Raw genomic sequence first — 7,968 nt, forward strand, 5'->3', positions numbered from 1 at the left:
TACATGCTACTGGGAAATGGCAGAACCTTTAGTAGGTGGAAGAACGTTACAGCACAGCATCAAGTCACTGAGAGGACTAGTGGGACCTCAGTCGTCCCTTCTCTTTTAATCCAGCCACCATGACTCCCGCACCTTGTGGTGATATTTTGCTCCATCACAGGCACAAAGACAACAGGACCAAGCAATCATGGCTGAAACCTCTGAAACCACGAGCCGAAACAAAACCTTTTTCCTTTTAAGTTGACTGTTTCTGGCATTTTGTCACGGTGATGAAAACTGAGTGTCATAACACGGGTCCTAAGGGAGTGGATTGGTTATGCTGAGAGGGGTCTGGCCTTCTCACGTGAGGCCTCTCTGTTCTCTTCCTGCAGAGACTTTCCCATAATCTTTTGCTTACAGAGTGACAGTATGGAACAGTCAGTGGGGGGGGGGGGGGGGGACTCTTCAGCAGCCATTACTGCATGTTAGATACAATCCTCTGACCTTTCTCAGCCCATTCTGACCTTGTTCAGCCTGAGACAGCCCATTCTCTAGCTCCTCTCATTCTCTTCTGCCCCAGGCCTCACCAAGAAGGCCACTTACTCAGTTCCTTCCCACTGCTGAGCTTCAGGCCCACTGTTCCCACTCGCACATGACCTTACCACTCCCGTGTACACCCCTAATGCTTTGCTGAAAGACTCCCTAGAGAGAAACTGCCAGGCCTCTAATCCTAGGAATGTTCTATCTCAGGAAGGGTTGTACATGTTATAATTATGTATTTTCTTGTGTGTTCACATCCTGCCTGTCAAAGGACCGAATGTCCATGTTCCATTCATGAGTCTAACCCCCAGCAGGATAGCCTTGGAGGGGACCCTGAGTAATGTTTATGTTTAAATGATACCATGGGGGCTTCATCCCCAGAGCAATGGACTTATAAGAAGGGACAGAGAATGCTATCTTGGTTTCACTGTCTGTCCCACAGGACATGGGTGCCCATTTGTAAGCCAGGTAGAGAGTGCCCACTATTCCTGCCCATGCTGGAGGCCTAATCTCCTACTCCGTGCCTCCAGGGCTAAAAGAAATAAACAGCTGTTGTTTAGAACACACAGTCTAAGATAGTTTTCCAAAAATACAGGTGACCATCCTAGCTTGTACACTCCATTAGAACAAGCTAATGTACATACTTTATATAGCCCAGACTGGTCTCAAAGCTGCTATCTTCCAGGCCTACCTGCAGAGTGCTGGCTAGCATTACAAGCATGCACTACAAATCCAGCTAAAACACTGTCTGGTCCTTATGTTTTCAGTTTTGGTTTTGTGACACTGGGACTTGAACCCAGGACCTTGTGAATGCTGGCACACACTCTAGTACTGCATTATTCCCCTGCCCCCTCCCCAGCTCCCAGGTGTTACTACATCTTTGCTCCCAGTGAGACCTTCTGAGAATAGGTGTTGAATTAATGTGTTGAAGAGCTGAAACTCCACGGAGCAAGGAAGAACCTGGAGGTAGCACAGTTTTATACCAGTCTTCCAGGCTGAGGAGCCAACAGAGTGTTTCACACCCCTGGAAATGCCCACTTCATTATTAGATATGCTAAAGCACCTACCACTTATTCTTGACATTTACTCTTCCGCCCCCACCCTGCCCCACACAGACCTCTAGGAAGGTTGTGAGATCTCAAGAAGAAAAACAAGCCATTGGGATGGGGCGGGGAGGGGGGCGGTGAGTAAAAATTTAAAAACTGGGGTGTACTTGGAACTTTTAAGCTCTGTCGCTGTTTACCTAATCTCCCCACCCACCCACACACCTGCCCACCATAAAGGGATACTTTACTGCATCCGGGGGACATTATTACAAAGCAAACAGTATAATCCATCCTAATAAAATTAAGTCTATACTGGTAACAAGGATTTTTAGTTTCCCTGTTTTGTTTCGTTTCATTTTTCCATTCAATTACAGTCTAAGTGATGGTTGGGGTTTAAGTCATCTGAGGGGCACAAGAGGAAGCTCCTACTTCCACTCCTTAAACAAGCAGGAACTCCTTAAACGAGCCGTTCTGAAGGAAACATGCGCGCACCTGCCCTTAATTACAGGTAGGAGGCTGGAGAGATGGGTGGGGCTAGCAAAGAGGGCGGGTCCTGCTGAACATCCAGGCGGAGATTAAGAACTCAGGCTTGCCGGGCTGGCTTCAAGTCCTGAGCCAAGCACTGTGGACTTGGGGTTAGTTCATTAACCGCATGGGACGTCAGCTGTCCCACCTGGAAGATGGGAGACACAACTAAGGGATGTTGAGCTGTTGGGAAAACTAAGTGTGTGCCGGGTAGGAGTCGACAAACCAAACGACAACTCACTGTGAATTCCTCAACCCAGTGTGGCACACAGCAAGGCTGGGGAGGAGTACATCTTTATTATCTGCAGTCTGCCATATCTTCATCACCAAACCTAGCACCATGATAAGTTTTGACCCCTATTTTACAGATGCCAGAGCCCAGTCTAAGGTCACGCAAGAAGATGGCAAAACCAGCTCCGGAGCCACAGTACCCACCGTTATTACTGTCACCACAGTAATCACTACTTACTGGAAGCTAGGGGAGGGGGAGGGTACTGCGCAGATTAGCTCATCACTGGCTCAAAACAACCTGTTTGGAAAGGCCGCCCTATTTTATGAACGGAGATACCACCTTTAGTTAAGAAAGAAAGTGCAATGGTGTGACACCCCCCACCCCCTCACTGAGTGCAAAGCCTAAGGTTTCCTCCACATCCATCTGCTTTCTGCTTTACAGAGATCAGGAGCCAGCACTTGAAGCCTCAGAAAGCAAGCCTAACGGCATGTTTTTAAAATCTCCATTGTGCCAGGCATGGTGATGCCTGCTTTCAGTCCCAGCACTCTGGCAGCAGAGCCAAGAGGATCAACCTGAGTTGGAGGCCAGCCTGGTCTACATATCAAGTACCAGGCCAGTCGAGGCTACTAGTGAGACCCTGTCTCAAAAAGATAATAACAATAAAATTAAATTTAAAACTGCATTGTTAAATGGAGCCAGGAATCTCCTTTCTGGGGGAATCTGTTGTCCTGTAGTATACAGAGACTATCTGTCCCCAAGGGAAAGCCTAGCTTCTTATCTAGTTCCAGAAAGTTTGCTCTGTGGGTCCTGGAAAAAAATGAAGATTGTATTAAGATGAAGCACAGCACAGAGGTTCTTTTTTTGTTTGTTTGTTTGTTTGTTTGTTTGTTTCGAGACAGGGTTTCTCTGTATAGCTCTGGCTGTCCTGGAACTCACTTTGTAGACCAGGCTGGCCTCGAACTCAGAAATCCACCTGCCTCTGCTGCCCAAGTGCTGGGATTAAAGGCATGCGCCACCACGCCCGGCCAGCACAGAGGTTCTTGGTCTTTGCATTTTTAATCTTCTGGGAATTGGAATAACACACATAAAATTTCACCTTCTCACAGCTTTCCTAACACCAAAGACATTTCTTCAGTAATGTGTGACTGTCTTAGCTCATGGCACATGGCTGTGAAAGCATCCACACTGAGCCATCAACTACCACAATTACCTCTTCCAACCCTAACCTATGTGGTGGTGACAATACAGCAGAACAGCAAGGGACATCTCCATTCTAAAATACGTAGCAACAGAAAGAAATATGTGTTGATATGTCTACTATATCTATATATCCATATAGAGATGTATAAGGATATATATCTCTATAGAAAGAGTGATCTCTACATATAAACAGCTAGACATAGACATACAGCATAAACATATAGGTATAGACACAGATATATTCCAGCTGCTCAGAAGGTTAAAGTGCTACAACCCAAAACCTCTGTAACTTAGTGAGATTCTGACTCAAGATTTTAAAAGTAAGAAGAGGGCAGGGTTATAGCGCAGTGGTCGAGCTCTTGCCTAGCATTTATAAAATCTTAGGTTCAGTCTCTCCAACACAGTCTCTATCACGCAGCAATGATGTACCAAGACCTGGTGCTAATCAGGTGCTCACTGGATTATTCCCTGGGCATTTGTCTTCAATCATGTATCACTCCTTTAAAATATAGCTTTCTGTTGTTTTAGAGGGAAACCACTTGGCACCAAAACAAATTCTAAAGCGAGTTTCCTGAGTAGTCTGTTGGTTTTAAGAAAGGATGGTACTTCATTCCCTTGTTGGCTATAAAGAAGTGGATCTCTTTTAGGGACTCTTCCATCAAAGGCCAGGATAGGGCCCCATCAGTTTGCAGCCCGTTCCATTGGTTGGCAGTAAGGCAAACAGGGAGGGTGGTGGCAAGCCTGCTGTGGCTGACTCTGCAGAGGACTCTCTGCCCAGTTTGGTGCCTGCCAAATCCAGATGAAATTCAAGTTTAAGTAAGCATCCAGACCAGGGAGTCTCGTGCTGGCCATTATTTTAGCCCTGGCTGAAATCCATTAGTTAATTGAAAAGACACCACTTCTCTTACTACAGGGTCAAGTTTAGATGAAACAACTGCTCTCTGAGCCTCCATAGGTACAGTCACAACATGTAGGTGGCTAAGAGCACACTGCTACAGGGCACGCAACTAGCTTTCCACAGAACAGCAAAGACAACAAGACTGGAAATTTATGAAATGCCTATAGCTCATTGTGGTAACAATTCAGAACGAGTACATACATGGTTTCCTAACTTCATCTTGTCTAAAACCTTCCAAAGGAAAGGGGTAGAAGAAACTGTTATTCAAATCCTAGGAATCAAATGCCTTCCATTTCATCAGTGAACCCTTCCTTTGGATAAAAGACAGAGCCTTGGTATTTTTGTTGAAGCAAATATCAGTGACCACACAGACTCTTATAGACACTTGACCTCGTGCCTCTGTGGCTTTACAGTTTATATTTTGAATGTCTTATCTAAACAATACTATCACCTATGCTCTGGTAGTGACAGTCCCAACAGAATGAGGCAGCTGGGTAGCAGTTTCAGCTGGGAGGCAGGCATCAGTACAGGCAGGACTTGGAATTCTCTTCTACTGATTCCTGACTGTCTTTGATGAACGAGTCCCTGGCCAGGAGTCAAGAGGAGAACAAGAACGCTGGGTACGATATCTCAGGCTATTGCCAGCAAGAGAGCCATGTGTGCAGCATAAATTGTGAGTCCTGCTGACAGCCCACCTTTCTTAAGAATATATTTGGAGCCGGGAGTGGTGGCGCACGCCTTTAATCCCAGCACTCGGGAGGCAGAGGCAGGCGGATTTCTGAGTTCAAGGCCAGCCTGGTCTACAGAGTGAGTTCCAGGACAGCCAGGGCTATACAGAGAAACCCTGTCTCGAATAACCAAAAAAAAAAAAAAAAAAAAAAAAAAGAATATATTTGGTATAGAAGAGCAGGAGAGTGGGGCTTTAAGGGAGACAGTTTCTGGACACACTCCATCATAGTGGCTATACCAAATAGATAATTGTCTTCTAGTAACAGAGCCCCTGCCAGGGACCATAAGGTGTGGGGTGGATGTTACCTTAATCTGTATTAAGCCTCACTTTGTCTAGACTTTACCAGTAAGAAAAGAGAGGCTCGAAGGGATCATTTTGAACTTGCAGCCAATCACATCACTCAAGTGACAGAATCAAAGATTGGAACCAGGTTTACTGGGTGTATGTTCAATAAAAACAAAACTCTTGTGACCTTTGCAAGGGTCCTCCCTCTCCCACCTCTCTGCCTTGGGTTTTTAGTCTGCCTCTCTCCTGGCCAGCATACCTGTCTGTTTTCCAGTGGCTCCTGGATCACAACTACCACACAGATCTCTGCTCCCAGGTACAACAGAGGAACCTCTCCTCTCCAACAGATGTCCTGGAAGTTACCCATACACTCCAGGTATCCTTAACATCTAAAGCAGGAAGGCTGCTTTTAGGAAGGCAATCAGACTCCATTCTATACCTTTGGCTTCACCCTTAAAGGATGGAGGGCACTTGTCAAGGGTTCTCTGGCCTCCCGAGGCAATTTCGAACACCAATAACTTAGGCAAATAACAAAGGTGCTTTGCAGTCTGTCCACTTTTATGCTTTTTACAGTCTATGAAAACACTGCACACTCGAGGACTTTTTTTCAGTTTGATATTCGGGCAACTCTGCCAAGCAAGCATTGTCTTGCTTCCTTCTTTTGTATCCCATGAAACTCAAGGGAAGTTCTCCTTTGGCTCCAGGACCATAGGAGGTTCCTGGAAGCAGCCAGCCTGTCTGCAGCACGCGCTCAGGAAGGTCCAGGTCAGCAGGCACTTTCTTTTGAAGGCTGCCTGCCCATTGGTCTCAGACTCCTAACCCTACGTGCACATTGGAATCACCAAGGGAGCTCTGAAGCAATAGTTTAGACATTCCGACAGAATTAATTTGTCGAATAGTCTGGGTGTCTGGATTTGCTACACTTTAAGTTGCAGGCAGGCGGGCTGAAAACGCAGGCCTTAGATCACACTGGGATCTTGATTCCGCTGATCTCTGAACTAGGGCTGCATCTGACACTCTGGGTGAGGGGTGGGAGGCGGGGGTCTCTCCCCTGGAGTTTCAGCCAGAGCTCTTCCACAGCAGCCTTACATTTCCTCAGCTGGTTACAGAGCCTGCGGGCGCCAACCCCCATGACTTACCAAGTTGGCAGGACTTTGGCTCAGTTGGCCCTGGAGTACGGTGACTCTCAGCAAGGGGATCCGGGGACTAGGGTCGCGGATCGGGCGGGACAACAGCTGGGAGGGAGGGCGCTACCGCTCGCGGTCCGGGATCAGGAGCTGGCTGTGTCTACGGCCGGCCGCGCCTGGGCTCGGGTGGGCTCCGGGGAGGGAACAGGGCGGAGCGGGCGGAGGAGGCGGGGACCATCCGTAGCGCTGCCCCCCTGTCTCGTTTCCCGGGAAGGAGCCGCCGCACACTGCATCGGACGAGCGGCCACTGCGCAGTGGGAGTGGGCAGGCCTCGCAGTTCGCCCAGGGGTGACACCCTGGGAACTCGTCGTGCCAGCTCTGCCACGGCCGCGGAGAGCCAAGGCCCGCCCCCTGAGAGTGCCACCCAGCGCCTGTAACCACAACCAATGCCGGGACCCGGGCAGAAAGGCTGTTAAACTAAGCAAACTAAGATCAAAATAAGATTCAGTTTGATCTACTTTCAGAGACGGAGACTTTCTCCTCCTCTGTCGTTAAGTCTTCTCTTGACCACGAATATTCTAGAGCCTTTTCCTTTACTGTAAGGAATTACGTAAAGGAATTAACATGTTAATAAACCGTCCGAATAAATATTTTTAAACGTTTTTGACAGTTAAACAAAAGTGCTTTGAGATTTTTGGCCACATGTAGTCATGGTTATGAAAACTCGCATGAAGTTGACCCTCTGAGAAAAGCAAAACCGAAACTGCAAGAACTGTGTTCTTGCATGCGTGAAGGCCTCCCTCCTCCTGCAGTGTGCTGCAGTGCTGCAGCTAAGTGACTGAAAGGAAAACTTTGATTCTAAGAGCCTGATGTGCTAAGACGGAGCCAGAACAACCGTACTGTGCACCTGCAGGGCACTGTTCATTCTTAGCCTTCTGCTTTTTGCTTAGACTATTATTTACATTTTTGGGGACAGCTGTTCCTTACTTGTTATTTTGGACTTTTTATTTTGGGATATTTGTAAATTAATAAATAACTGGAGGAAATAATGCAGATTCATGTACCTGTAACTCAATTTGCCCCAGTCTTGAAGAGCTACAACACAAAAAAAGCTATGGTAAGCAGAAAACAGACTACTAATAGAGTCAAGATACAGAACAGGTCCACCCCAAGCAACCTTGTTCACCGTCCCACCCTGTGCTCAGCCTCTGGCAACCACAAACTTGTTCGCATTGCTAGAAATGTATCAAGACTTTTAAAATAGATGGAATCAGGCTGCACTTTGGAATAACATTTTAAAATTCTGTATTACATTTGTGTGTGTTTGGGTGTATGAGTACATACATATTATGATGCACATGTGGGGATCATAGAACAATGGCAGGGCTTGGTTTTCTCTTTCCACC

At 47.0% G+C, this 7,968-nt stretch overlaps 1 protein-coding gene across 4 annotated transcripts in view; it reads right to left on the bottom strand.

Moving 5' to 3' along the window:
- The window catches only part of Nod1 (nucleotide-binding oligomerization domain containing 1), a 48,733-nt gene extending 41,753 nt beyond the window's left edge, over window positions 1-6,980 (bottom strand). For 2 of the 4 annotated variants that reach the window (XR_377400.4, XM_006505278.4), the window contains exon 1: window positions 6,575-6,980. The gene's annotated coding sequence lies outside the window, so the exon portion shown is untranslated. Of the gene's footprint in view, window positions 1-5,874; window positions 5,968-6,574 lie in introns of those variants that run through there. The other 2 variants (NM_172729.3, NM_001171007.1) reach the window with 2 other exon arrangements.
- Window positions 6,981-7,968: the final 988 nt, after the last annotated feature.

Source organism: Mus musculus, chromosome 6 (genome assembly GCF_000001635.26).
Source record: "Mus musculus strain C57BL/6J chromosome 6, GRCm38.p6 C57BL/6J".
NCBI classification, from domain to species: domain Eukaryota; kingdom Metazoa; phylum Chordata; class Mammalia; order Rodentia; family Muridae; genus Mus; species Mus musculus.